This window comes from Sus scrofa, chromosome 4 (assembly GCF_054392235.1).
Source record: "Sus scrofa isolate SSC_HxYL_T2T_F1_AM1 chromosome 4, Sscrofa_HxYL_maternal_Yorkshire_Landrace_v2.0, whole genome shotgun sequence".
NCBI lineage: Eukaryota > Metazoa > Chordata > Mammalia > Artiodactyla > Suidae > Sus > Sus scrofa.
In genome coordinates this window covers 14,910,449-14,938,352 of record NC_139386.1, presented here as the reverse complement: position 1 = coordinate 14,938,352, position 27,904 = coordinate 14,910,449, and the positions used below count along the sequence as shown (strand labels likewise).

At 47.2% G+C, this 27,904-nt stretch overlaps 1 long non-coding RNA gene across 1 annotated transcript; it reads right to left on the bottom strand.

The window, feature by feature from the left end:
* Positions 1 to 164: 164 nt before the first annotated feature.
* Positions 165 to 27,904, bottom strand: LOC146403683 (uncharacterized). The gene is made up of 4 exons (XR_014843376.1): positions 27,780 to 27,904; positions 19,588 to 19,783; positions 4,016 to 4,125; positions 165 to 1,295 (listed from the first exon to the last, which is right to left on the bottom strand). It is a non-coding gene; the product is annotated as an uncharacterized LOC146403683 (long non-coding RNA).

Below are 27,904 nucleotides of genomic sequence, written 5' to 3'. Positions count from 1 at the left end.
CTCCCTGGTTGCACCTGAGTGATTAGGGATAGCGATCGTGTAAATACCTTGTCTGTGGTTTTGCCCAGAGTTTGGGTTCAAAACCACGTGTCTGACTCTTAAACTAGTATTTTGCTTATTGGATAGTCATTCTCAACGGTTTGTATCTTCTTTCCCACCAATACTTTTTTTTTTTTTTTTGTCTTTTAAGGGCAGTACCTGTGGCATATGGAAGTTCCCAGGCTCAGGGTCAAATTGGAGCTGGAGCTGCCAGCCTACACCATAGCCACGGCAATGCCAGATCTGAGCAGCATCTGCAACCTACACCACAGCTCATGGCAACACTGGAGCAAGGCCAGGGATAGAACCCGAGTCCTCATGGAAACTAGTTGGGTTTGTTACTGCTGAGCCATGATGGGAACTCCCCCACCCACCAATAATTCTTTGTGTGTTTGGGGGCGGTGGAGATGGAGGGTGAGGTGGAGACAGGTAGGTGGTAAATAACTCCGTCACAGAGGGGTAAGAAGAGCCAGGTCTCAGCCCAAAGTCTGGCTGATTGCCAAACACCTAAAGCCTATACTTTTCCTCCACTGTGCCATGCTGTGCCAAGCCGCCTGTGAGGTACCCATCTGATCCACCTGTCTTTTTCAAACAGCCACTATACACCAGGCATCGTGTGCGAGTACCAAAGTCCGCCTCCTTGGCCTCAAGTTGGGATAGATTCTGAGGTGTATTTTCTGTTCCAGAACTCCCTGGAGGATCACGTGGGGCTGTTGAGTGAGCAGAGGTTCCAGATCCTTGCAGGAATAAGAGCCTCTGCCCAGGGCTCCACGCAGAGCTGAGCGTGTCATCCACTGCCCGGCTCTGGCGTAGACCACCCGCTTTGTAGGATGTGTCAACAGCACTCCCGTGACTGAGAATGGCAGTCTGACATCTGCTTCACAGAAACGCGGGGGCAGGAAAAGCACTGGCAAAGTCAGCCATCCATCCCCCAAAATGGATGTTTTGCGCGTCTGCCCCAAGCCCTGTTGGCACTTCTTGTCTGCTTTCGAAGAGTCCTGGTGTTCATTTATGAGGGGAAACCCAGCAAAGGAAAGGCAACACGCAAGGCGGTGAGAAGAGCGGGCAGATGTGGCCGTAAGAGCAGGCCTGCCCAGCCTGAGCGGGAAGCCTGGGCCTGCAGGCTGGCTCGACCACCAACCAGCTGAGTTCCGTTCATAAGCTAAACTCCAAATAATCTGGTTCTTCTGTTTGACCCCATCCTTCTCCTTAGGGCGGCCCTTTGGGGTCTGGCTCTGGCCCTCCATCAAGAGGACCTGAAAAGCAGGGAGATAGGTGAAAGCCTCTTACTGCTGCCCTGCAGCCAAAGCAGCTCTTCCTGGCTTGGCTGGTGGCCAGACCATCCAGCTGGGCCCGCATGGGTCACATTCCCTCAGGGTCTCGTGGGTAAAAGGAAAACATCTTTGGTCAGTTTTTCCCAGAAGCAGACCTTGAGCCAAGGACTGGACTGATTCATCAAGGAAGAGCTCCCAGGAGGCACCAGAAAGGGAGTGGAGGGAGCAGGACAGGAAAGAGGAAGATGATAGGAAAGGGTGCGATTTCAGCTCAAGTCCCAGCCTCACCCATGTCCCCAGGGTGCAGGGGGGTGGAGGGAACACCATAAATTACACCTCAGAGCTTGTCCCAGCTGCAGTCAAGTGATATGGATGGAGTAGGCACAGGTAGCTGCAGAAGTCCCATTAAAGGATCGCAGACAGAGAGGGAACTCTAGGGGATGCTGGGAGATCACTGCGGGTCAGTAATTGCTCAGGAAAGCCACCAGAACAAGGCAAGCTTGCTAGACTAGCGGAGGTGTGAGAATTGCCTCAGGTCATTGGGTGGGGGATGGGATGAGGCCTGCTTTCAGGTTCAGACCAGGAGCAGGACTTTGAGCACCGCCCTTTGGCTGATTTAAACACACACCTTACTGGATCCTAAGGAGAAGCTACTCCTCAAGGCCCAAGAAAGAGGAAGAGGAGGTCCTTTCACACCCCTACCCCCCTTGGATAATAAAACTGTAGCCCACCAGATCCTGAGGGCACAGCCTCCTTGCCTGCCAGCTTGCATCTCTCACAAGCGTCCTATCTTAATAAATCTATTTCTTGCCTATCACTTTGTCTCTCAGCTGAATTCCCTTTGGGCAGAGGCATGAAGAACCTGAACCTCAGTAAGTCCAGACACCGGCTGAGTGATTCTAATTTAAAACCGTGGGTTCGAGGAGTTCCCATCATGGCACAGTGGTTAATGAATCCGACTAGGAACTATGAGGTTGCAGGTTCGATCCATGGCCTTGCTCAGTGGGTTAAGGATTTGGCATTGCTGTGAGCTGTGGTGTAGGTTGCAGACAAGGCTCAGATCCAGTGTTGCTGTGGCTCTGGCGTAGGCTGGTGACTACAGCTCCGATTCGACCCCTAGCCTGGGAACCTCCATATGCTGCGGAAGCGGCCCAAGAAAATGGCAAAAAGACAAATAAATAAATAAATAAAACCGTGGGTTCGAGTCCCAGTCTGGGTTCTGGCTAGCTTCAGGCCATTAGTGCTGTCAGTTTCAAAAGGAATTGCACCCTTGTGCCCAACCGTGCCTGCCATCACCAGGGGGCAAAGCTGTGAGGAAACTCACAGGTGTGATCAGTTTGCCCACAGCCGCGGGGGATGGGCACAGACAACCAGCTGGTCCCAGGGACCAGCGGTTCTGGGTGGGGCACCAACAACGTCCGGCACCTGTTTCAACTCTATTCATCTCCTCCCACGCCAAGAGTGATCACCAAGAAGGCTTCAAAAAGCAGCAGAGGGGAGAACTGAGTTCCCTAATGATTCTTTGGTCAAATCCAAATGGTTGACCTCCTGCCTTCCTTCTGAATTCCGGCCCAGATGGCTTCCTCTTTCATTTCAATATCGGCCTAAACAAAACCCAACTAGATTGATCTGCAGCAAAAACAGACCAACACAAAAGCACAGCATGCTTCCCTAAGCCAAACAGAAATGATTTTTGCATAATCTGCTGGGTTTTTTTCCTGGATAGCGACACATCTGCTTCCCTCCCAACCTTGGTGATGGAGTGCTGGCTGCTGGACAGTCTTTGCTGACCACTCTGCAAGGTGCTCCTCTCCTCTTGCTCAGAGAGACAGCCTCCCTCTGTTCACTACCAACCACAGACGCAGGATGCTCCAGAAAGCACAGTTTAGGCACGGACTTTTCAAAAAATTTAAATGCTATATAAAGAGCCCATCAGAATTTAACTTTTCAACGTGGGCGTACAGTCTATAATTTACTCATCAAACGTAAAATAACCCCCAGAGTGGCCAAATTTTAGACCAGTGACTTTCCACCCCGGGGCCATTTGCCCCCCCCCCCCCAGGGGACACTTTGCAACACCTGGAGACACGTTTGGTTGTCATAAAGGCGGGGGAAGGGTGTGCTGCTGGCAGGGACCGGGCAGAGACCAGCAGTGAACAGCTGAACATCCCGTGATGCACAGAACAAGCCCCTAGAGAAAGAACTACCCAGTCCCAAATGTCACCAGGCTGAGGCTGAGAAACTTCAAGGAGGCCATGAGGATTCGGGCCCCATGATGGGATCAGTGTCCTTCTAAAAGAGGAAGAGGGACCAGGGCTTCCTCTCCCTGCCCTGTGAGGAAACAGCAGGAAAGCAGCTGTCTGCAAACCAGTAGGAGGGTTCTCACCAGCAACCAAATCTGCTGGCCCCTTGATCTTGGATTTCCCAGTGTCCAAAACTATTTGTCTTAGCAAGTTTCTTCAGTGCTTCCTGCTAATGGCTCTGCTCTGGCTCTGAGCCCACTGTTGCCCAATTCCAAAGTAACCCTGGCCTCTAAACCTGACCTCTACCCTAGGTGGATGTTGAGTCTTGCCCACGTCAGAAGCCTGGTTTACCCTCTGGGACTTTCCAGCCCCCCGCAGGCCTTAGCCAGCTGCTCAGAACCCTGGCACTTGCCCAGCTACCCCTTCGGACCCTGCCAGCTCCTCTGGAACTTTACTTACAAGTCTCCTCTGGCCTGGCAAACAGGACACTCCATCTCAACAGTCCTTGTTTCTGCGACATCTTCAGATTGCACCTTGGTTCTGAACGTGGATGTCCAGGGCACAGGAGCCTGGCAAAGAAAGCCACGCTGTCTGCGGGGGTGTCTACCCACCCCACCGCCACAGTACATTTTCTTTGCTGTCTCTGGCTCAGGCCTGCCCACAGCCTGTGGCTGGGGAAACATGAAATCCTCCAGGTTTCTGGTTTACAGATTTTAGGAACTACAGGGAAAACCCCAATTCTCACATGTGAATCATTTAGATAAGTGTAAAGGCTGAAAATGCTTTTTTAAAAAAAGCAAGTTAAAGGAGCCAATAGGAAAAGGTTGAGTGTTCATATTTTAGTGTTAAATGTGCTACTTGGTAGCATCCACAACGCTTTGGGGTATTATTACTATAATGATTCTAAGTCATCATGGTAATACCTAACATGGTTTTTTGTTGTTGTTTGTTTGTTTGCTTTGCTTTTTAGGGCCACACCTGTGGCATATGGAGGTTCCCAGGCTAGGAGTCTAATCAGAGCTACAGCTGCTGGCGACAGCCACAGCCACAGCAACGCAGAATCCAAGCTGCATCTGCAACCTACACCACAGCTCACGGCAACGCTGGATCCTTAACCCACTGAGCAAGGCCAGGGATTGGACCCACAACCTCATGGTTCCTTGTTGGATTCGTTTCCGCTGCGCCACGACGGGAACTCCATGACATGGTATTTTTCAGGTGACTTGTATTTCACTGATCCTCGTGGCATACCATTGGCTAATAGTTACTTTGTGCCAGGTATTTCTCTATGACTTTTATGTACAATAATTCCTTACCGACAAGGGAGGTTAAGCAACTTGCCCACGGTCACAGAGCTTGTGAGTGGCTTAGACAGGACTGGCACGCAGGCTATCTAGTTTCAAAGCCTATGTTTAATGACAAAGATATATCTGAGTCATATCAATCCAGGAAGGTAGTTTTTAATATTCCTATTTTACACAGGAGGGATCTGAAGATGAAAGACGTGAAGGGACTCGTCCGGGTGAATCACTGCTGCCTTTTTAAGGCGGTGGCTTGGGATGTAAAGGGCACATCAAATCTGAGCGTTAGTGGCCGTGTTCTTGAGGCCAGTGGAGAAATGCCTAAGAGGTTGAAGAGGGTCATGAGAGTGGGTCTGGAAATCCTGGTGGTAACTTCCATGGTCAAGGAAATCCCATTTCTTTCTCATTTGGCTGACATTGTGACGTTTTTCTGGACATCTACTGAGAACCAATGAAGTTTCCATTAATGCATATGTTTTGCTTTTTTGTTCTGGGTTTTTTTGTTTTCTTTTTTTGTTTTTTTTGCTTTTTAGGGCTGCACCCGAGGCACACAGAGGTTCCCAGGCGGCTAGGGGTCCAATCGGAGCTATAGCTGCCGGCCTATGCCACAGCCACAGCAACGCCAGATCTGAGCCAGGTCTGACACCCATGTTACAAACTCACAGCAACGCCAGATCCCTAACCCACTGAGCACCAGGGATCAAGCCTGCATCCCCATGGATCCCAGTCAGGTTTGTCAACTGCTGAGCCATGACCGGAAGTCCAATGCATACGTTTTTTAAACCAGGCATTGTACTAGCTATGGAGGGTACTGAGATGAATAAACCCTAGTCCCTGGCTTCAAGATGCTCATGGTTTAGTAAGGGAGAGAGAGAGAAACAAAAACCTGGTGATTATAAACAGTGGTTTACATGTTGGGTGGAATCTGTATGAAGATATTCTGAAATTATAGATGAAGACAGACAGGAATCAGGAAAGAGGGTAGGTGGTAGGTGCACAGACTAAGGGCAGATTTTCCAGCAAAGTGGCACTAAGGCTGAAAGGGTGAGTTTGCCAGTCAAAACGGGGGTGGGAAGTGCATCTGTTTCTGTGCATTAGAAAGTGGCTTACATGTATCAATTCTCCTGCCAAGAATAACTGGAAAGACTAGATTACAAACCAAACAAACAATCAATCAAATAAAAACCAAAAACAGCTGTATGAAAGGACTGAGCTGCAACCAAGGCAACCAGGACTTGAGAAAACAAGATCATAGACAGAAGCGACTGTAGAGAAATGAGTGATACTCCACACCACTGTTCCCCTGAAGGCAGTTATAGGTCATCAGCAAAGTCAATTAGAAGGTGCAGCTAGAAGACTAAAAATCTAAGCAAAATTTTCGTCCATCTCAAGGTACTGAGGGAGTTTGAGTTTTGCCAAAAAGGAATGACCCTAGTAAGTAGATCAGACTCACTGAAGGTCCATGTTCTGTGAGCAAGGGAAATAGAGTAGGCCTTATAAAAACCAGTTCGACACTCAAAACATCTCAATTTCTGATTGGACTAAGGCAAATTGTTCTTACACTAACTGCATCCAAGAAGAGAAGTAGAGCCTTTTTGGAGAAATATGACATTATCTAGATTCTCTGTAAGTTATCAAGAATGCCCAGCCTTTAATAAATGCAATAAACAATAATCAAAGATCAAAATCCAAAGGGAAAAAAAAATCAGACAACAGAAATGACCCACAGATGACCTAGATTTTGAAATTAATTAACACAGCCTTTAAAATAACTTTGATTAATTTTTTTGAGAAAATGATGACAAGAAGAATTGGATCTACAGAAAAAGGCAAGTAAAAATTCTAGAACTGAAAAGCCCGATAATTTAAATTAAGAAGTTAATAGATGGATTTAACAGCAGATTTGATATGGCAGAAGAGTGGATGAGGAAAGTTGAAGAGATAATAGGAATATTCAGACTTAAGCACACAGGAAAACTATGTAAACTACAGAAAGGAAAGAAACATATAAAGTGGGGTGAAAAATATCTCAAATGCAAGGAATTGTTTCATAAGAAGGGAGAGAAAAGGGTGAAGAAATATTTTAAGATATGCAAGCTGAATGATTTTCCAGGATACTAAACTACTCCAAGTGGTCCATTTCCCTGTTTGATCTCCATGGCATTTTGTGAAGGCCGCCAAAAGATACTAAGTCCATTTTACAGAACAAGAAGTGGAACCTCAGAGAGGCTAAGGGTCTTCATTCATTTATTTAAAAGACAGTTGTTTATTTACTCAGCAAATATCTATTGACTGTCATCATTTGTTAACTTGTTATACAAAAAAATAAAGAGCTTTAGAAATATGTGAGCAAACAGAAATGAATTTTCCTTCTTTTTAATTTAAAACATTGACTGTTTTAAGCCAAAAAAAAAAAATGCAGATTTTATGATATTTGTGGAAGCAGGAGTGACAACAATAAAAGCACAAAAGACAGGAGGAGAATTGACAGTGTTCTCTTATAAGCTCCTTACCTTACACATAGAGTTTTTTAAAACACTATTTAAAGATAGATTGTGTTAAGTCAAAGATATAGAAAAACCTAGAGCAGTCACTAGTCACATTCAGTGATCCAAAAGAAGGCAAGAAAAGAAGAAAAGAGAAGCAAAGAACAGATAGGAAGAGTGGACTATGAATAACAAGATAGCTTAAATCAGCAATAGCAATAAAATGGTCTAAACACAATTCAAAGGCAGATACTGTCAGCTGCAGGGGTTTTTGTTGTTGTTGTTTGTTTTCGTTTTTGTTTTTTTGCCTTTTCACTTTTTGTAGGGCCTCATCCTTGGCACATGGAGGTTCCCAGGCTAGAGGTCGAATGGGAGCTGTAGCTGCCAGCCTATGCCAGAGCCACAGCAACTCGGGATCCAAGCCACATCGGCGACCTACACCATAACTCAAGGCAATGCTCTTGTGAGCAAGACCAGGGATTGAACTCGAAACCTCATGGTTCCTAGTCGGACTCGTTAACCACTGAGCCACGATGGGAATTCCCAGCTTCAGTTTTAAAAACCCAGTAAAATGGGTTAAATTTTAAAAACTGACAATCCCATGTGTAGACAAAAATTCGAAGCAACTAGAACTCTCATATATTGTGAGTGGGAGTGTTAAGTGGTACAATGACTTTGGAAAACTAACTGGCAACGCATAGTACGTTTATATGTATATCGTGCAATCCAGCAATTCTACTCAGCAGAAATGCATACATACACTTACCCCAAAATGTAAAAGAATGCTCACGGCAACACTTTTGTTAACAGCTAAAACCTGGAAACTACTCATCCTTCCAACAACATTAGACCGAATGCATTGTGGTATACTTATATGACAGAATACTGTTTAAGATAAGAAAAAAGAACACACTGCTGCCTGACGCAACAACACGGGTGACGCTCACAGAATATTAAATAAAAGAAGCCAGAGAAAAAAACATACATTACATGACTCCGTTTAAACAAAGTTCAAAATTGGGCTAAAGGAACCAATTTGGAATGAAGTCAGAACACTGGCTGCCTTTTAGGGGGTGGTACCTGAGAGGGGGCAGCAAGGAGGTTTCTGAGCTGCTGATAATATTCAAATCCTCGGAGTTCCCGCCATGGCTCAGTGGTTAACGAATCTGACTAGGAAATATGAGGTTGCGGGTTTGATCCCTGGCCTTGCTCAGTGGGTCAAGGACCCGGCGTTGCCGTGAGCTGTGATGTAGGTTGCAGATGCAGCTCGGATCCCGCGTTGCTGTGGCTCTGGCATAGGCTGGCAGCTACAGCTCCGATTCGACCCCTAGCCTGGGAACCTCCACATGCCGCAGGAGTGGCCCAAGAAATGGCAAAAAGATAAAAAAAAAAATAAAAATAATTTTTAAAAAATTCAAATCCTTGACTTACACAGTCGTTACTTTGGTATGTCGATTCTGTAAAAATGCATCAAGCTGTAAATTTAGATCTTGTCCACTTTGCTATGTTCATAGCATCTGCCTATTAAGTATTCCCTGTTAAAAACTAGGAATGAATGACATTTCAGGCAGGGGAGATGGCATAAACCAAGGCATGGAGGAATAAATAACATGATGTGTGGAAAATTACAGGTGCTGGATGTTGCTGGAGCATAAATACAAGGTAGCTTATAGCAGGGCTGGGGGAAGACATTACAGTGGCAGCTCCCGGGAAGACCTTGTGCGCCCTGCTAAAGATTGTGGACTGTCTTGGAGTTCCCATCGTGGCACAGCAGAAACAAATCTGACTAGGAACCACAAGGTTGAGGGTTTGATCCCTGGCCTTGCTCAGTGGGTTAAGGATCCGGTGTTGTCATGAGCTGTGGTGTAGACTGCAGACATGGCTCGGATCTGGCATGGTTGTGGCTCCGGTGTAGGCCGGCAGCTACAGCTCCGAATAGACCCCTAGCCTGGGAACCTCCATATGCTTCGGGTGCAGCCCTAAAAAGACAAAAAAAAAAAGAGTGTGGTCTGTCTAATGAGGTCACCCTGAAAGATTCTAAGCAAGAGACGACATAAGATTTGGAATTAAAAAAAAAAAAAAAATCCTAGTGTCAAATTGGCAAAGAAGGGCAAAAATAGGGGCAAGGAGACTAGTCAAGGTCTCCAAGGTGCTCTTGGAGTTCTCTTGTGGCACAGTGGGTTAAGAATCTGGCACACATTGTCACCACAGCAGCTTGGACCACTGTTGTGGCCAAGTTCAACCCCTGGCCTGGGAACTTCCACATGCTGCAGGTGCGGCCAAAAAAAAAAAAAAAAAAGCTCTTGCAAAAATCCAGAGGAGAGATGATGAAGGACTGAATCAGGGCAGCGGTGGTGGGGATATAAAGAGACCGTGACTTCAGAACTATTTAGGAGACAATATTCGTAAGCCTTTATTGGATGTAGGAGGTGAAGAAAAGGAGACTTGAGAATGATTCCTAAATTTGTAACCCAAGTGACTGCATGGCTGGTGGTTCCACCAAAGCAGGCAGGAAATACTCCGGAGTTCAGGGAAGGGGCAGAAGACTAGCTCAGTTTTGGACAATTTGGACAGGTTTACTAGATAAGGCAACGCTCAAATTGAGGGGGATTCTTGGAGAGTTATTTTGGGGTTCCCTGTTTCCTGGAATTGTCGGCCAATTGAAATGCCAGGTCTCTGATGTTCTCTACAATTACTGTTTGGTTTTCTTGCCTTTTCTGGTCATAGTGCACATTTGAGACACAAAGCCGTGGTTGTCAGCAGCAGATCCAGTGGCACTGCTGCCCTGGGGTCTGAAAGACTTCGTCTCACTCTCCTCTGCTGCTTGCAGACAAAGGCTGTCTTATGCACCATCTATTTCAGTCATTTTTATGAGTGCCGTGAAATATTTTTCAAGCTATTCCTTTTAAGCGTTATCTCTTGGCAGTTAAGAAAATAGATCCATTGCAAGCACTGGGGTTTCTGAAAAGGGGTTTAAAAATAGCTCAGGGCACTAGACAGCTGCAGCTATTGGGAAATGGAGCCCTCTGCTTGCACTTTTGCCGGTTTCCATTTCAACCTTGCAGCTGGAAACCGGTAGCTCTTCCTCTACTGGGAACAGATGCAAGAGGAAGAAGGAATGGGCCGGGACCCTCTCCTGACTTGGGGTCACATTTGGCATCTGTGAATGCTGAGAGGCGCTGGGGTAATGGAGAGTGGGCATATCAAGCTCTTGGGTTTGAAAAAGCCTATTCAATATTATATCTTCATATGTGGAGATGAAAAAAAAATAAGCCTATTGGTTTTGTCATGCAAATTATAGGAAACAGATGGGATAAAATCCTCTTAGCCAATGGGGACAGGCAGAAAGCTGACTGATAACAAGGCTTTACCGCAGTCTCTCATGGGGTACCTAGGACACTGCTAATCGCCACTGCCATCTTACAGGTGTAAAAACCAAGGAAGGGAATGAATTGTTGAGGAAGCTGCCCCTGGTCACAGAGTCAGGCATGGAGGGAGGCAGGGTTGCAGCTCAAACTCCAAAGCCCCTCCCTTTAGTCAGTGCTCTAGTTTTTGCCCTTTTTGGGGAGCCACGTCCACAGCATGCAGAAGTTCCCAGGCCAGGGGACAAACCCGAGCCACAGCAGTGACAACACCGGATCCTTAACCCACTGAGCCACCAGCGAACTCCTCTAGATTGTCTTTTTTTTATTTTTTTTTTTTTGGTCTTTTTTTGCCTTTTCTAGGGCCGCACCCACGGCACATAGAGGTTCCCAGGCTAGGGGTCTAATTGGAGCTGTAGCCACCGGCCATACTAGAGCCACAGCAACGCAGGATCCAGGCCGCGCCTGTGACCTACACCACAGCTCACGGCAACGCCGGATCCTTAACCCACTGAGCAAGGCCAGGGATCAACCTCATGGGTCCTAGTCGGATTCCTTAAGCACTGCGCCACACGGGAACTCCTAGATTGTCTTTTAACTGGGGATTTCAACGTCTCTTGAAAGGGAGCAAGGATGTTTAAAAGAAGAAAATGGCAAGAATGAACATGAACATATCTGCAGGCTAAGCATAAGCTCTACTATGATGCCACTTAATAAATGATTGCTGAGTAAATAAATGACTGCATTTTAAATAAATGAATGTCACGGAAAAAATAAAAATTAAAAAAGACTCAAAAAAGTGGTTTGAAAAAAGTTACTAATAAACAAGATGGAATCAAAAATAAATAAATAAAGACCCTTAGCCTCTTTGGAGACTCTACTTCCTCATCTGTAAAATGGATACCATAATATCTTTTGGCGGCCTTCACAAAATTGCCATGAAGATCAAGTGGGATAAAAGACAGTCGTTTAATACCCTGGAGAATCGTTCCGCAGTTAACTCAACCCACGGTCCCTGAGCACCATGCAGCAGGCATTGCTCCAGGTGCTGGGGACACAGCCACGCACCAAGCAAGCAAAGCCCTTGCTGACGCTCCACCAGGGAGCAATGGAGAGTAAAACAGGAAACCTAGGAAGGAGGCAAAACCCTCAAGTATGCCTTAATGATAGACACACTTAGATGACAGGGCTATGGGCAAAGGGGAAAGTAGAGCGGGGTAACGGGTGACTGGGGTTAGGATGAGCTGCAATTTAAAATCAGGTATTCACTGTTGGTGAGAATATAACCTGGTGTAGCCACTATGGAGGAGAGTGTGGAGGTTCCTCAAAAACCTAAAAATAGAGTTGCCATATGACCCAGCAATCCTACTCGTGGGCAAAGATCCATACAAAACTGTGACTTGAAAAGATACATGCACCCCAATGTTCATAGCAGCCCTGTTCACAACAGCCAAGACACAGAAGCAACCTAAATGTCCATCAGCAGATGAATGGTAAAGAAGATACACACACACACAATGGAATATTACTCAGCCATACAACATGAAATAATGCCATTGGCAACAAGATGGATGCAACTAGAGATTATCATACTAAGCGAAGTAAGTCAGAAAGACAAATACCATATGCTATCACATATGTAGTCTCAATTATGACACAAATGAACATATCTATGAAAGAGAAAGAGACCCACAGACACAGAGAACAGACTCATGGTTGCCAAGGCGGAGGAGGCGTGGGGGAGAGAAGGATGGGAGTTAATGTGCGATTAGCAGAAGTAAACTATTAAACAAGGTCCAACTGTAGAGCACAGAGAACTACATTCAATATCCTGTGATAAACCATAATGGAAAGCATGTATATGTATATGTATATGTATATGTAGAATGTAATTACTTTGTTGTACAGCAGAAATTGACCTGACACTGTAAATCAATTATACCTCAAAAATTTTATTTATTTTTTGTCTTTTGTCTTTTTAGGGCCACACCTGCGGCGCAGGGAGGTTCCCAGGCTAGGGGTTGAATCAGAGCTGTAGCCGCTGGCCTACGCCAGAGCCACAGCAACGTGGCATCCAAGCCACGTCTGCGACCCGCACCACAGCTCACAGCAATGCCAGATCCTTACCCCACTGAGCGAGGCCAGGGATCCAACCCATAACCTCACGGTTCCTAGTCAGATTTGTTTCCACTGTTCCACAATGGGAACGCCTACTTCAATAAAGTTTTAAAATAAATAAATAAAATAAAATCAGGTGTTCAGAGTAGACCTCGTTGAAAGGTGACGTTGTGTTGACAGTTTAAGGTGAAGGCGTTAGCTCTGCAGGCTCCTGGGTGACAAGTGTGACAGGTGGTAAAGCAGAGCTATGCCTTCTGTGTCCCAGGCCAGTGGGACTGGTGCCCAAGAGCGAGGGAGTCAGGGGGGAGAGGTGGGGGGGGGAAGATGGTTCAGGGCCTGGTACAGATGTGGACTTTCGCTCTGAGAGAAGCGGGCACCCCAGGCACCCTGGCACCCCTGGCTTCCGCTTAGAGGGCTCCCGCTGGCTACTGAGATGAGAAGGAATGTAGGTGGAAATGGAAGAAGTGGGGCTAGGAGACTCGGCAGCAGGCCAGTCCAGGAATCCAGCAGGGAGGCCCGAAGGGTCGCCTTCTGTAGACACTTTGAAGGAAGAGCCAGGGGGATGAGAGGAGACAGGTGTACGAGCTGGAGAGGGTCGTTCAGAATCCACGTGGAGAAAGGGGAACAGGGAGGAGGCAGTGGTCACGCATGGCAAATGCTAGGGGACAGGTCAGTCTGGCGAGGGCTGTGACTGCCTGTCAGACCTGGCCACAGAAAGGCCGCCTAGGACCTTGACAAGGGCTCTCTCAGCGGAGTGCTGGGCATGAGAGCTGACAGGAGTGGTGTGAAGGAAGAATGGAGGAGAGAAACTGGAAGCAGAGAAAAGTTAAAAAAAAAAAGTTTAAAGATTTTAATTGTGGCAAAATACACAAAACATAAAATTTATCATCGTAACCATGGTGAAATACACAACTCAGGAGGGTTAAGTACATTTACCCTGTCACACAATGGATCTCCAGAACTCTTATCATCTTGCAAAACTAAAACCCTACATCCATAAACAACAACCTCCCATTTCCCCCTTTCCCCCAGGCTCTGGCAACCACCTACTTTCTCTGTAACTTTGACGGCTCTACACACCTCATACATCACTTATCTTTTGTAACTGGCTTCTTTCACTTAGCATAACATCCTCAAGGTTCAGCCATGTCATAGCATGAATCAGAATGTCCTTCCTTTTCAGGGCTGAATAATATTCCATGGATATATGGATACACACCTCATTTTGTTTATACGTTCATCCATTGATGGACATCTGGGTTGCTTCCACCCTTTGGCTATTGTGAATAATGCTGCTGCAAAGAACTCATGGGTGTGCAAAGAACTCTTCAAGATCCTGACTTCAATTCTTTTTGGGTACCTACCCAGATGTGCAAATGCTGAATGAGGCAGAGAAAAGTTTTGCTGCAAACAGAAGCATAAAAGTGGGGTGGGGGATGTGTAGTTGGCAGCAGCAGTAGATTGTGAGGTTTTTTTTCTTTTTGTTTTAAAACATGGGAGAAACAGCAACATGTTTTCACTTGATGGGGCTGATCCAGGAGAAAGAGAAAAAAAACGAAAATGAAGAACTAATGGAGCAGTGGTCTTGGGCAGGTGAAAGGGCTGGATCTCCTGCACAAATGGAAAAGCTGGCTCCTTTGGGGCCAAAGGTAGGAAGGCAGAATCTGTGGATGCAGGTGAAGGAAGGGGAATTAGATTAGTGACTGGAATTTGTGGACCTTCTCTGATTGCTTCGATGTTCTCAGCAGACCAGGAAGCGAGATTGTCAATGGAAAGTAATACGTAGTAATAGCAAGATTAGCTATTAACTTTGAGAGCTGGACACTATGCTAGGAGCATTACTTCATTTTCATAAACCTCATGACTAGCCAGCAAAGCAGCTTTTTTTCTTTTTTTAAATCCTCGTTTTGCAGATGGAGAGGATGGAGACTCAGAGATGTTAGGAAACTTAGCAGGGTCACACAGCTCATCAGCAGAGGCACTTGCCATCTCTCCAAGTTTGTTTGACCCTGGGGCCCATCCTTTTTCTGCTACACAACCTAGGATGTTCTTGTTCTGTAACACCTGTCCTGTCATGAGCTTAAGTACCCAGGGCTCTAGGCCCCCTCCTCAAAGCACTGACATGATATTTTAACTCAATATCTGTATGGGATGAAGTCGTTGGGGGTGAGAAGATAACAAAAAGGGAACAAGAGGAAAGAGAACAGCTATGCTCTTAAAAGGAAATAATCTTTAGGCACATCGTTTCATCCCCAATCTTGCTATTTAGAACCTGGATGGAAATGCCAGGTCACTAAGCATCAGTGACCAAACTGCTCTCTCAGAATTATGCTATGAATTAACTCATCCTTATTACACTAGGAGGTAAATGCTATCATTATTTCCATCTTACAGATGAGAAGCCTGAAACCTAGATTTCCAAGAAAACGCCTTTGGAAAGTCACAGAGCTGCAGTGTGAATCCAAGCCTCCAGCTTCAGAGTTTGTGTCCTTAACCTCTTTTTGTTCCGGCAAAGGGACCCTCCCCAGGGGCCCTGGGCGAGCCTGTTCTTCTTGACCCACATTTTGAACAGAGGGCCATGGCTCCCTTACTCCTTCAGTGTCACTGTTCTGGTGACTCAGGCCAGGTGAGCTGAGCCCCTTCCCTCAGCCAGGTGGGGTGGACAGGCTTGCCTGACATAAGAGGGCTGACCCAGGCCTGAGGGGACAGCCTCCAGCACGGCCAGTTCGGCATGATGACGAGAGCTATGCTCCGAATTTAGTTAAATCCTGATTGAAATCTCATTTTGTAAAACAGGGACCGTATCTGCTTTCTCTGCGTTGCTGTGATGATTCTAGCTGAAAATGTATAGCTGTTGAAGCTCCTCAAAGAAGGTCCAGAAGAGAAACCTTTAGACAACATTTAAGGTGACTCATTATTACCTAAAGCGAGAACGTCTCGAGACAAATGATCTCACATTTTCACTTCTAGCTATCTCTTCTGCAGAAACACTGGCTCCCGGCCCAGAGGTTTATATACAAGGAAGTTCACTGCAGTTGTGTCAGCAATAGAAAAAGATGGGAAACAACCTGAATGTCCAAATGGCTAAATACATGACGTGGTACCTCCGTACAAGGGAATACCATGGGGCCATTGACAAAATGCCAAGGTTCAAGAAGGATCAACACGAAAAGAGCTTCAAGATACAAGGGTAAGTGAACAGAAGAAGTCTCAAAATAGTATAATTTGATCCTATATTTATGAATGGGGTGAGACAAAAAATCGATTTTTAAGTATATACCTAACATTTACAATAGGTAGTAGGTGTATATGTTAAAACCCAATCACATACTGCAAGTATATTCCTAGCTGCATGGAATACGGCCTGGAAGGACTTGACACCCATCTGCTAACACTGGGTGCCCCTGGGGAAGGGAATGGGATCTGGTAGAGATTAAGAAGAGACAAGAGAATTTTAAAGGCTTTGTAAATAAATTTGGTTTTTAAAAATTTGGACTTTACAATGATAATATATTTGTTTACTACTTGTATACCCAAATGAGACTATCAAATAGTGTGTGTGTGGCGGGGGTGGGGGTGGAATAACAATTTCTAATGGTGAAACTTCAGGCACCAGTAAACAGATGGGTCTGTTTTCACTGGGACCCAGAATCCCTGGGTTCATTAGCTCTGTTGCTGCCTCTGACATTAGCTGTGCGATTTTTTTTTTTTTTTTGGCTTTTTAGGGCTGCATATGTGGCATATGGAAGATCCTAGGCTAGGGGTCAAATTGGAGCTGCAGCTGCTGCCTTACACCACAGCCACAGCAATGCCAGATCTGAGCCACATCTGTGACCTACACAACAGCTCATGGCAATGCCAGATCCTTAACCTACTGAACAAGGCCAGGGATCAAACCCACACCTTCATGGATAATAGTTGGGTTTATAACCCACTGAGCCACAATGGGAACTCCTAGCTGTGTGATTTTAGACAAATCACTCTCTCTCTCTCTGGGCCTTAGTTTCCTCTTATAATAAGGCTGAGCTAGAGTACCAGTTGATAAGCATTTTTATTATTAACGTCTAAGCATTTGACTTCTCTCTGCAAATGCACTTTGTGTGCAGAAGGCCCAAATATGATACAACCCAGCAAGAAAGTGTGTCAACAACCCAATCTTTTGCACCCCAGATCCATGTCAGGGCTAATGTTTTCTTACTCTAGTTGAAGGCAGAGAACCAAATCCACCAGCCAGAGATGCACCGCCTCTCAAGTAAGTGGAAAGTAACTGGGTGATTTGCAGTGACCCACAGAAGCTCATGCCTAACAGCTGCTCTAGCAAAATGCTTCCCTGAGCATTAGGTCCATGTGCTGGCAGCTATCTGAAAGCTCAGGGATTGTCTGGGCCCCAAGGAGACCACTGCTGTTTCTAGAGAGTTCTGTAAGGACCCCAGGTCTTTGGAAGGACCATCTAAGGGTGTTTTTCAGGGGAGTCAAGTTCCAGGTTTTGATGCCCTGACCCCTCCAGCCTCAGCTCCAGCCCCTGACCCAGAGCTACAGCTTTGGGACCGCGGCAGAAAGTCAAGGCCGGCAGCGAAAGGCTGGGGGCAAGAGGAACACACACCACAGTGTGAAATGTGAGGAAGGCTCCTCCGTGTCCCTTCCCGGCTGCGACAGGCGCCATCTGGACTTCTGTGGAACTGGCTCAGCCTCCTCTGGCTGGAACTGGCGTGATAAGGATCATTTTGTCTCCTTCAGGAGCAGGGCTGGATGCCCCGCAGTTCTCTGCATCCCTAGAGCCCAGGGACTGTGCCATCTGAGTCCTGAGTTATAACAGGCAGCTAACCTCTCGGAATAAAGTTTGGGCCCTGTGCACCTGGGATTCTACTTACACAGGGCTCAGGCTGACCCAAAACTCAGAGGAGGTGGGCACAGAGGGACTGGAGTCACGAGGAGGGCAAGACAGATGCACAGGGCCCTTCAGGAGGATGCCTGCCCAGCCCAAGGCTTCTCCTGGGACAGAAGCCGGCGTTCCACACCTCCCTGACTTTCCCGCCCATCTGCAGGATGGAGAGCCAGGGATCTGGCTGAACGACCCATTGGGGCCCAAGCCCCCACTCCCGCCTGGTCACATCAGTCTTGGGGGAGGGGGAGGAGACCTGGGTGCATGTCCCAGTTGGGTCGCTTTCTCATTGCAAGGCTAGTCACATGCCTTCCCTGGGTCTCAGGTTCACTTTCTTAGAGGGTATTGGATTAGCTACTTTTCGTCTCTGCCTGGCCTCTCAGTGTCTCTAGATCTAGACTCTAAGAGCCTTGACAGGGTTCTGCTTCCAGAGCAAGAGGAAGGGAGTGAGCCACAACGGGGAGGGGTGTGGACCTTGGGATCAGACTGCCGGAGGTTAAATCCTGACTCTCCCTTCCTGACTGTTGGGAGACTCTCAGCCTCAGTTTTCATGCTGGCAAAATGGAGACAGTTACTCCATAATGCTATCATGAGGAAGGCAAGGGAGAAACCCCATGAAGCCCAGGACCTGACATGGGAAACTTTCAACAATCCCTAGCTTATTATTTTGTGTTACTCTAGTCTACTACGGTGTCAAGATGGTAGCAGATATTGGCTAAAATTATTTCCAGATAGAAACATCATACCTTACCTACCACAGATTCAACTATCCTACAGGCCAGTCCACGTCCCCTGTAAAGGTCACTCATTCATTCAATAGGAATCAATCAATGTTCAGTGCATTTCTTAGGTGGGGCATCCGGGACTGGGGATGCAAAGATGTCAAGATCTTACTTTGTTTCTTTTTGTCTTTTTAGGGCAATGCCCACAGCATTACAGGCTGGGGGTCCAATTGGAGCTACAGCTGCCGGCCTACGCCACAGCCACAGTAACATCAGATCCGAGCCACGTCTGCAACCTACACCACAGCTCACGGCAATGCTGGATCCTTAACTCACTGAGTAAGGCCAGGGATCAAACACTAGTCAGATTCGTTACCACTGAGCCATGACCGGAACTCTAAGGTCTTTACTTTAGAATTTACTCTGATACAATCCTAACACAGAACACATCTGAGTAGAAATATCTGTTGAGCATTTATATAAGTGAGACAACTGCCCTGATGCCACTGGGGATTCAGTATGATGAACCATTCCCTGCCAGAGAGAGTTTAGTTCAGTTTTGGGTTTTTTCACTTTTTTAAATTTTTTGTCTTTTCTAGGGCCACTCCCACAGCATATGGATGTTCCCAGGCTAGGGGTCCAATAGGAGCTACAGCTGCCAGCCTACACCACAGCCACAGCAACACCAGATCCTTAACCCCCTGAGCGAGGCCAGAGATTGAACCCTCAACCTGGTTCCTGGTTGGATTCATTAACCACTGAGCCATGACGGGAACTCTGACAGTTTAGTATTTTGAAGAGAAGGAAAAACACATACTTGTGAAGCAACGTAAAGCGAATTTCAGGGCCTCCTATGTTCCCCAGTGGTAACCAATTTGCACATCTGTGATTAGTTCTGATCATTTTGTGCCAAGGACTGGATCTAGGGCATTTCATGCCAGGCCTCACTCAGCCTCGTGAGGCAGTCACTGATGTAAACCCCATTTCACAGAAAAAGGAACTAGTCTTGGTGACAGTCAGGAACTTCTCAAAAGTCACACAGGTGGCAAGAGGCAGAGGTCTGTCCTCTCTCACAGCGCCCCACCATCTCTGTTTGCTGGGGCTGCCTTTATAAAGTACTACAGTTGGGTGACATAAACAAGAGAAATTGGTTATCTCACAGTTCTGGAGGCTGGAAGTCCAAGGTCAAGGTGTCAGTGGGGGTGGTTTCCTCAGAGGCTGGGAGGAAGAATCTGCTCTGTGCTGGGGAGGAGGGTCCCACGGTGCCCCTGCCACTCTGCCCATTGGGATGGACCAGCTGGCACGATGTGGGGAGCAGGCAGAGATGGCAGATCACCACTGCATGTCAGAGCGTAACTGCAACAAGGATGGCAAAGCAATGGCTCCTTACCGCACTGAGTGAAGCATTTGGTGTGCAAACCTCTTTGCTGTGCACAGCAACCCTAAGGATAGGCGTTACCTTGTCATTTCCTAGAAGAAAAACCCTGGATTCCTAGAGATCAGGTTCTTGTCCAGAGCCACGGACCCCGAGGCTTCACCAACACAGGGTCTGGCATTTATAAGATATTGGCCAGTATCATTTTACTACATGCCTCCTTTCCCATGGATCTTTCGGGTTAAAATAACACCCTTTCCCCCTCACCTCTCTTCTGGTTGCTTTGGAACCCTGCCTGGGCCTGATTAGCTCTTAGCCAGGGGCAGTGGATGAAGCTGGTGAGTTCCAAGGACAGTAGTAGCCACAGGCGGTGTGCCTTTGGAACAAAGCTGGGCGGGGCCTTGGAAGGGGAAGCCAGGGAAGCCGGCCCACAAGGGCCCGCCCTGTGCGGCTTCCCTCCCTGAGCTGTAGGACCTGCACACGCTCCGCTCCCTGAGCAGCAATGGAAGTGAGCTCAAGGTTTGTTCTGGAGGTTGCTCTTGACATTGCTGTAGAAAACGCCATTGTTTTAATTGTCCCAGAAAGTGGGCTGGGACAGCCTTTTCCCAGGGGTAAGTCCTTGAGTAGAGGCAGGGCCGGGGCTGGAGGGACCCAAGCCAGGGCCCTCTGGCTGCCTCTTGGGCTCTCTAAATGTTTTTTTTCTGATTATAAAAGTTACTTTACCAGTGATTATTTTTCAAAATCTACAAAAACGTGTAAAATACAAAGCAACAGTTCTCACAATCCTAGCCATGGGTATCCAGCTTTCCCCAGTTTTTCTATTCACAAACATTATATACAAATAGCATCAAAAAAAGTATCATTTCCTCCTCCATCTGCTTTTGCCACTTAATGATATGGGCACTTCATCTTCCGTCTATAAAGAATGCCATTCTATTTAAAGGCCGTATAGAGTTTGATTGTTTCACTACATGAAAAAGCATAACTTATTTAACTAGTTGTATAGTCTTTTATGTCGTTTCCTATTTGTAATTCTTACTAACCACAATGAAATAAAAATTCTTGTTTCAATTATTCCATTCCTTTGTCTTCTTGGAATTAAGTCTTATAAGTGTAGTTGCTATATATCTGGAAAAATGAAAACTGTAATTTGAAAAGATACATGCACCCCAATATTCACTGCAGCACTATTTATAACAGCAAAGACATGGAAGAAACTTAAATGTCCGCTAATACAGGAATGGATAAAGATGTGGTGTATATGTATGTATGTATGTATATATTACTCAGCCATGAAAAAGAATGAAATAATGCTATTTGTAGCAACATGGATGGACCTAGATATTCTCATACTAAGTCAGACAGAGAAAGACAAATACCATAACACTTATATATGAAATCTAGAAAACGATACAAATGAACTTATTTATAAAACAGAAGCAGACTGACAGACATAGGAAGCAAACTTATAGTTACCAAACAGGAAGGGGAGGAAAGGGGTGGAAGGAGTATGGGGTTAACAGATATACGCTACTATACATAAAATAGGTAAGCAACAAGGACCCACTGCATAGCACAGGAAACTGTATTCAACATGTTGTAACCTGTAACAGGAAAGAATCTGAAAAAGAATCACTTTGCTGTACATCTGAAGCTAACACGACACTGTCAATCAACTATCTTCAATTGTTTAAAAAAATGGAATGGCTGGGTCAAAGGATAAACATATTTAAAATAAAATTTTGGCATTGCTGTGGCTCTGGCTTAGGCTGGCGGCTACAGCTCCAGTTAGACCCCTAGCCTGGGAACCTCCATAGGCCACAGGAGCAGCCCTAGAAAAGGCAAAAAGACAAAAAAAAAAAAAAAAAAATTAAATTAATTAATGAAAATTTTGATGTGTAGCTCCAGGTTGACCTCTGTAAGTGTTAGATATGGTCCCATACCCACCCACACTCTGAGACAACCTGCTTCCCCTTCTCTTCCCACTAAGCACTGTACATTTTCTGAGAAAATATATATATATTATTTTAGATTACATTTTAAAAAATCATGGATGAGACAGACCATATTAAAAATTTTTTTTTGGTGTATCTTATTTTTCTGTAGTTGGTGGTGATATTGTTTTCCTACTGAGGTACTCAAGGGACCCCAAGGAAATTGCTTAGCTTGTCTCTGCATTTTTCTTTCTTTTTTTTTTTTTTTACAAAGATGGGGGTCTTCACATTGTTGAGTTCCAACTGTCTGGGGAAAAGGGACCAGTGACCCTAAGACTCCGAGGTCAGCTGTAATCATTCCTGCATTAATTCAGGGCAACTCATTCATTTACTCTTTCATTCACTTGGAAATTATTTCTGTAGTAAACCACTGCTCTGGTCTACTCATTAATTGTATTTTTCAAGTAGTTATTGAGCATCTGCTGCCTACGAACTGCCAGATCTCCTGGGGGAACTCAGGGAAATCTGCTGTGGTGACTCTTCTTCCAGCCTAATGGGGACATCGGTCCTGTAAATGGTGCTCCAGGAATTCGGAGCCAGCCGGGCAGGGAGAACGGTGGGAGAGGCTGTGACCTGGGAAGTCCTCCCAGAGCTGGCATTAAAGGTCCAGTACGTCTGGGATGGAAAGATGGAGAAAGGATCCCAACAAGGAAGCAGGGTGAGGGGAGGGAGAATTTCACAGGAGGAGAAAAAGGTACCAACAAAGACCAAGGTGGGAGCTCGAGGCTGGCCCGAGGGGGGCTGGAGCAAAGGCTCTTCTTACAGGCGACTGTTGGGGAGGTGACAGAGGACTGTGCGTCTGCTGTGCTAATGCATGTGGACTTTCCTCTAACCACCGGGGAGCTGGGCAGGGCAGAGCTGGGCTTTAGGAAGATTATTCGGGCAGCAGCGTGGAGGACATCCTGGAGGGGAAGAGACAAGGGCAGGGACTTCAGGGAAGGCTGTTGAAATAGCCAAGGTGAGGGGTGTGGAGAGCTGAGTTACAGGGGGGAGCCCTGGGCTGGGGGCTGGGAGAGCCGGGTGCCGCTTCTCACCCTGCCACGAAGCTTGTCTGCTTTCAGAAAGGTCAGATCATTTCTCAGACAGCACTGCATCAGGCCACGAGGCCCAAGCTCTCTGTGGAACACCCACTGGCCTCCAGTTCGCCAGCAGGTGTGGGGCAAAGAGAAGGCGTGGACACGGACAGGGAGGGAGGCCCACAAAACTGCTGGAGAAGAAATGAGCTGTTGAGAAATTCTCCTTTTCTCCTCCTTCATTGCTTTTGACAGCTGCCAAGCAACTTCATCTCACGCATTCTCCACAATGTACCTACTTCCTGATGAATGAACATTTGCAAAATTTTGTTATAAATACTGTTGCCATGGAACTCTTTGCACATGGCCTCTTGCGCACAGGTGGAAGCATTTCTGCAGGGCCGTCTGCCGGTCCTGGAAGAGAGTGTGTACTTTAGACGGTGAGAGCTTTTGTTGAATTGCCCTCCCCACACGGTCCTCCCTTAAGATTCCAAGGTCAAAAGTGAGCTGCAAGGTAAGTTGTGTCGCTTGCGATGGGGCCATATCAGTAAAAAGATTTTATCAGAAGTTGAGCCTGGTCAGTCTTCAAACTTCTATTCTCTCCATTACTCTATGCTATCAATTCCTGAAGTGCTTGTCATTGTGATTCCCTAATGTTTATTTTTTTTCCTCCCTTACCCCAGAGCAACCAGCAATAAAAACCTTAAAATGACAAGGGCTTAAGTACCTGTCTGGGAGACAGAAAAGAAGTGGATGGGGGCTGGGGGTGGGAGGCCTACAGTTCCACTCCAGCGCTGGCACGGAGGCTGGGTGGTGGGGGGAGGGGGAGTTCAGGGCAAGTGCCCAGGACCACTCCTGTCACAGTGGGTGTGACAGCTTAAATGCAGTGAAGAAAACAGGCTTCCTCTGGGTGTGAGGAAGGCAGCCCAGCCTCAGATGGAGGCCTGGAGGCTTCCTAAGACAAGAACTGGGAAGGGACCAGACAGCCTGCATCTTCATCCAGAAAGAGCTTTTGTTTTGTTTTGTTTTTTTGCTTCTTTTTATCTTTTTAGGGCTGCACATGCAGCATATGGCAGTTTCCAGGCTAGGAGTCCAATTGGAGCTACTACGGCTGCCAGCCACAGCCACGCCAGATTTGAGAGGTGTCTGCGACCTACACCGTAGCTCACGGCAATTCTGGTTCCTTAACCCACTGAACAAGGCTAGGGATGGAACCCGCAACCTCATGGTTCCTAATCGGATTGGTTTCCACTGCGCCACGACGGGAACTCCAAGGTGGCTGTTTTTAAAGAGCGACAGCAACAAATGCGAACAGGCCCAGAGGAGAGAGGTCAAGATGGTGGGGGAACGTAAACCATAGTCCCTGAGGCACAGGGGATGTTTCCTGGAGAAGAGGAGATATGGCAGGGACCGTGGAAGCTGTTTTCACAAATGTAAAGAATCCTCTTATGGTGTCACAGTGCAGAGGGTTGGATGGGCTCAGGTTCAAATCCTGGTCACTTGATGTGACCCTAAGTTTAGTTTCACTAAGTCATTTATGGTAAAAACTGGCACATAGAAAATACTCAAGAAGCACTGGCCCCCTGCCTCTTTACCCTCAACATCCATGAGGGTCTAAGAGGCAGATCTGCACTTGGTCTGAATAAGGAATACAGGCAGTGAGCACCTTGTCCTTGGAGGAATCCAAGCACAGGCTGGACCAACCCCGGCACTGTCCACCCTCGTCAGGTCCCTCTGGAAGGCTGTGTTCCACGCTAAGCATATTAGATGCATTTGCGGACTTATTCTTACTGGCAATCTGATGAATTAGGCAATATTACACCCATTTTATTGAGGGGGAACCTGAGGCTAATATAGTTTGCAATTCTAAGTGGCAATGTCAGAATCTGAATCCAGCTTTCTCTGACTCCAAAGCCTGTGCTTGGAAACATTCTAAATCTGCTGAAAGTGGAGGAGAGGGGTGGGGGTGGGGGTAGGCGTTGGGGAGGGCAGGCATCAGGAGGTACGGGCACAGATGCCCTCTAAGACTCAATTCAGAGCTTCAAGATGCTTTGGTTTCCTCTGGGCTGTGAAAGTTCGTGGCTCAGGCCAGACTCCCAACTCCCTGCAGAACGTCTGGCACACCACTTCAACCTCTCACTTCTGTACGCCTGGGAGGAAAGAGACAGTGCAGGGGCCGAATGCTCCCTGAATGCCATGGCAGGCCCTCACAGTGGGACCCCAGCAGCCAGCATTGTGCCAGCAGGAGAAGCGGTTCCTGGAATCCTTTCTTTTCCAGAGAATTTATGTGTAGGACAAAAGAAGCCATTATTCCCAGGGCTGCTGTGGCTGCTGCCCAGGCCTGCAGCCCAGGTGTCACATGCTGCCCCCATCTCTCAGTCTGCTTTCTCCCTTTGTCTGTGGGAACACAGAGGCTTGACCTCTGCTCCCTTCTGACACTGCCCCAACCCCCTTCAGGCTTTGGATCCTGGCCACTGCTTTTCTGACATGAACCTGAATCCTCAGTAGAGAGACCACAGCTGGGAGGGTGATGGACACTGGGTTAAGAACACGACATAGTGTCCGCAAGGATGTGGGTTTGATCCCTGGCTTTGCTCAGTGGGTTAAGGATCTGAGGTTGCCACGAGCTACGGCATAGGTCACAAATGCAGCTTGGATCTGGTGTGGCTGTGGCTGTGGTGCAGGCTGGCAGCTGCAGCTAGGATTCGATCTCTAGCCCGGGAACTTCCATATGCCACAGGTATGGCCCTAAAAAGAAAAAAAACAAAACAAAACAAACAAACAAAAAAAAAGCAACATCTTTGGCACCTCCTCCTAGTCTGTTTGATATCTGACCCCAACATCATTCCAATCTCTTCTCACGCCCATGACCCTCTCCTATCCTCTGCCCTGACCTCATCCGACACCATCATGTACATTATTGATGCAAAGTCCTCACATGGCTGTTCCTTTGCTTGGAAAGCTCTTCTCCCAGATACTCATGTGGCTATTCCCTCATTACAGGCAGGCTACTGCTCAAACATCACCTCCTCTGAGAGGCCTTCCCTGCAATAATTTCTTTTTCTTTTTTTTTTTTTTTTTGGTCTTTTTGCCTTTTCTAGGGCCACTCCCACAGCGTATGGAGGTTCCCAGGCTAGGGGTCCAATTGGAACTGTAGCTGCCAGCCTACACCAGAGACATAGCAACTCAGGATCCAAGCCGCGTCTACAACCTACACCACAGCTCACAGCAACGCCGGATCCTTAACCCACTGTGCAAGGCCAGGGATCGAACCCGTAACCTCATGGTTCCTAGTGGGATTCGTTAACCACACAGCCACAGCGGGAATTCCCCTGCATTAATTTCTTTGTATCATATGCCCTTGTTTGTTTCCTTTCGCTCTTCCCCCCCAAAATTATTTGATTTTCTAAATAATCTCCATGAAGGCAGGCAGGCAGGCAGTCCATTCTCTTGCTCAATCCTGTACCTGCAGCACCTAAAATAGAACCTGGCATAGAGCAGGCACTCAATATATGTTCCTTATACAAATGAAAGAATGAATGAAGAGGGACCCTCTCCTCGGGGAGGAGTAAGTCAGCCTGGGTGGGAGGGCTCCCTGACTAGGAGAACATGCAGGAGTCAGAGAAGGAGGCAAGGCCTCTGAGGGAGACTGTGTCCATGGCAACACAGGCAGCGCCACGGCTGCTCTTGGGGCAAGGCCAGAGGAGGCAGGCAAGTGATGGAGTCTGGGGGGACCCCAGGGGAAGGCTGGCATCCAACTCAGACTCTGGGACTCCTTCCCCTGCCACCTCATGGCTCTGGCTTTGGCAGACCCAGCAGATGGGCTCTCAGCAGGGACCTGCATCTCAGCGGGCACAGGCTCTGCTCAAGCAGGACAACCGCCCAGGCTTCTGCTCTCCAGCCAACACAGGCGCCCAGAACCATGAAATCCTGGATAGTAAAGCTCCAAGGAACCCCACCAGGCAGAAGGCAGCCCTGCAGCCTGGCTGTAGGTGGGGGCGCAGAAATCATGCCACCTAGAGCAGCAACAAGAACAGTAAAATCAGACTAGCCAGCTGGCCTCTCACGGGTGACATGAGCATTGCTTAGCTTACCCCACCTTATCCTCACAGCAAACTTCTAAGGAAGGGGCTATTTATCCTTATTTTAAAATGGGACCTGCAGGCCAGAGAGAGGAAGGGACTTGTCCAAAGTCGAAAGGTCCAGGAAGTGCTGGAAGTGGAATTCAGGGCCCCTTCGCCTCCTGTTCCTCTTTTGTGCTCAGGACATGAATCCCCATGGGGTAATCTAATCAGACACGGGGCTCCACCTTCACCCTCTCCTTAGGCTTCTTATCAGAGAAACCATTTTTTCCCCAAGCCACGTGTTCCACTTCATGTCTTGTCCTTTGTGTGTCTTTGATTCTGCGCCATTTTGGAATCATGTTTTGGTTGCTATTTCGGTCATGAATACACATCATTAATTCTTCTGACAAACATCCCCAGAGCCCCAGCTCTGTGCCAGGTGGGCAGCGATGAATAATAACAACTCGAATGTTCGCTGCGAAGTGTTTCCACCGTGCCAGGCTCTGTTCTATGTGCTCTGCACGTATTGACCCTTTCAGTTCTCACAACCACCCTCTGGGGTAGGAAATACTCGTCGTTCCCATTTTTCAGCTGAGGAGACTGAGACACATCGGGCTGGTGAGGGGCCCCGCTGGGACAGAAATCAAACCCAGGTGGCTCCTGAACGCTTCACTATTGGTCTACACCACGCGATAAGGGTGGGGAGGGGGGAGCGCAGAGAAGTGAGTAACACACTTAGCTGAGTACCCACATCAAGGACGCGAAGGGTTTCACCGGGCAGAAAAGACAAGGACATTCGAGACAAGGACAAAAGTCCAGAGGAAAACGCAGAGCCTTAAAGTACCGAGGAGATGCATACACACGATGGTTTCTAAGCTCCTTGGAAGTAAGAAAAGTCCTGTTTACCTTTGTGTTTATCCGCTTCGAAATACATGTCCGTTGAATTGTAAACATTTCAACATTTCCCGGGCTTTTGCTAGAAGCAGGAAGGAGGAAACGTGCGTTTGCCGAGCGCCCGCCCCGCGCCACTT